The sequence below is a fragment of the Theropithecus gelada genome, chromosome 1, assembly GCF_003255815.1.
Source record: "Theropithecus gelada isolate Dixy chromosome 1, Tgel_1.0, whole genome shotgun sequence".
NCBI lineage: Eukaryota > Metazoa > Chordata > Mammalia > Primates > Cercopithecidae > Theropithecus > Theropithecus gelada.
The window spans coordinates 9756184-9759070 of NC_037668.1; the positions used below are offsets into that span (position 1 = coordinate 9756184).

The following is a 2887-nucleotide window of genomic DNA, read 5'->3' on the forward strand; positions in this document are numbered from 1 at the left end:
AATATGATCTGCTCCGTCTCTCCCTCCCTACCAGAGCGTTATACAGCAGAAGAGAGAATTCATCACTAGGAAGACAGACTAACTGAAAATATCCATCCTGAAGTTCAGGGAGAAGGGAAAAAAAGAGATGGAAAGTACAGAAAAGACCATGAGGCATATGTGATACAGTGATGAGTTCTAATATGTAACAATATGTAATAGTCTCAGAAAAACAAAAAGAGAATGGAGCAGAAGCAATATTTTAAGAGCTACTAACCAAGACTTTTCTAAAACTGTGAAAAAAAAAATTCAGTCAACAGATTCAAAAGTTCTATGAGGCTGGGCATGGTGGCTCATGCCTGTAATCCCAGCACTTCGGGAGACCAAGTCAGGTGAATCACTTGAGGTCAGGAGTTCGAGACCAGCCTGGCCAATATGATGAAACCCTGTCTCTACTAAAAATACAAAAATTAGCTGGACATGGTGGCACATGGCTGTAGTCCCAGCTACTCAGGAGACTGAGGCAGGAGAATCGCTTGAACCCGGGAGGCGGGGGTTGCAGTGAGCCGAGATCACGGCACTGCACTCCAGCCTGGCGACAGAGCGAGATTCCGTCTCGAAAAAATAAATAAATAGAAATTAAAAATTAAAGAAAAAAATGTGGGATTTCCTGGGCTATCATGATGGTGATGAATTTCAAGTGGTTGTGGCAGTATCGCTTCCTGCCCTTTACATTACAGCTGAACATGGCCACTTGGCAGAAACAGCTGGCCACCTGGTGTTCATTGGTTCTGTCCATCTGCTGCCTACACAAACAGTCCAGCGTGATGGCGGTGGATGCTCAGGAGATCCTGCTCTTCAGCACCGTCAAGCTGTGGAAGCTTCCTGTGGGATCAGTCCAGGTTGTATTAGAGGAACTAAGGAAGAATGGGAACTTACAGTGGCTGGATAAGAGCAAGTCTAGCTTCCTAATCGTGTGGCAGAGGCCAGAAGAAGGGGGGAAACTCATCTATCAGTGGGTCTCCAGGAGTGGCCAGAACAACTCCATACTTAGCCTGTATGAGCTGACCAACAGGGAAGACATAGAGAATAAGTTGTTCCATGGACTAAAGGAGGCCTTCTGTGGGCTCTGCAGGCCCCACAGTAGGTACATAAGGCTGAGATCATCACCATCTCACTCAGAGACCAGTGATGGCTGAGGTGTCAGGTCCATCTGTCAGAGACCTGCTTCCTTTTACTTTCTATCTCCCACCTCTCCAGGGCTTTCAGAAGGAGACAGACTCTGTGGACCCACACACTGTACCTGTGAATCTACCAGACTCAAAAGGGCTCCAGTCCTGAAGCCTGGGACCTAGGGGTGGGTTTCTCATACCCCACATGTCTGTCCTGGGATAGGGTGAGGCTGAGGCACTCCAGAGAAAAATGTGCTTCTTCAAAGCTTGCCTCCTTCCTTTCCTATCCTAGACTGCCTCTGAGCCAGGGTCTGTAAACCTAACACTTTATGTGTGTTCACATGTGGAAATTCATACACACATGCACCTGCACATGCTTCTGTCTCCTCCATCTTCCATCCCCTTAGCTGCTGTTGCCTCCCTTGTCAGGCTGCTGCTGGATCTTTCCTAGAGAATGTGGGAAGCCTGGCTGCAGGCAGCCATCCAAGCAATAGGAAGATGGGAGGCCCATGGGCCCGGCACTGACGGGCAGGGCCCAACATTGATTTATGTTATTAAAATCTCAACTGCCCCCACTTCAGACAATAAAAACTGAGCTATATGCTGCTTACAAGAAATTCAGTTGAAATATAATGATTAGAAATGTAAAAAGTAGTAAGAAGGAATAAGGTATGCCATGGAAATACTAATCAAAAGAAAGCAGATATAACTATATTAACATCCAGAGCATGACTAATAATAATATCTCTATTGCATAAAAGAATATAATCAGGAGTGTTTTGTAATATCTTTTTATTTAATCTGGAATTCATAGCTTGAACAAATCTCAAAAATCTATCTTTTTTTTTTTTTTTTTTTTGAGACAGAGTCTCACTCTGTCACCCATGCTGGAGTGCGGTGGCGCAATCTCAGCTCACTGCAACTGCCATCTACTGGGTGCAAGTAATCCTCCTGCCTCAGCCTCCTGAGTAGCTGGAATTACAGGTGCCTACCAGCACACCTGGCTAATTTTTGTATTTTTTTATTAGAGACAGGGTTTCACCATATTGGTCAGGCTAGTCTCAAATTCCTGACCTCAGGTGATCCACCCGCCTCGGCCTCCCAAAGTGCTGGGATTACAGGCATGAACCACCACACCCGGCCAAAAATCCATCATCTTTAATTACTGAAAATTGATCATAGTCTGTTGCAACTCTTTGAACAAGTATATTATTTACATGTTTATCCTCCAAAGACTCAAAACTAAAAAAAAACTTAAGAACTCTTGTGAGGTCTGTTCCTTTGATATTTTATCAGCAAGAAAAATTTATGTGTTTTGTTTACCTCAGTTTTTTCTAAAATTGTGAAATGTATTATTTGTATCTTTGTTATGTCTGCATTGAAGGTGATTGATCACGGACGATGATGTACATGGTTTTGGAGTTTTTTCTCTTCATGAAATGTTGAGAGGGCAAAGCATATCCTTAGAAGCCATGACAAATTTTTTGGAAATACTTTTGGCCTGAAGGGAAATAACAAAAAGTTAAATATAGTTATTAAAGTTTATTTTGTTAGTGTTTTGAGTGCTAGTACCTCAAACAATTCTATAATGATGTGAATTATGATATAATCTAATCTTTGTTATTCTTTCTTGTATCATTTAGTTTTTAATCAACATTTTATTCAAAAAGGATATGAAGTTCTTCCTATGTTTATCTCACTAATCCACTCTTTTCTAACCTTCAAATCAACAGACA

The 2887-nt window shown here is 42.3% G+C and overlaps 1 pseudogene; it reads left to right on the forward strand.

Moving 5' to 3' along the window:
* The first annotated feature begins 662 nt into the window (after positions 1 to 662).
* On the forward strand, positions 663 to 1171 carry LOC112609587 (annotated as a pseudogene).
* Positions 1172 to 2887: the final 1716 nt, after the last annotated feature.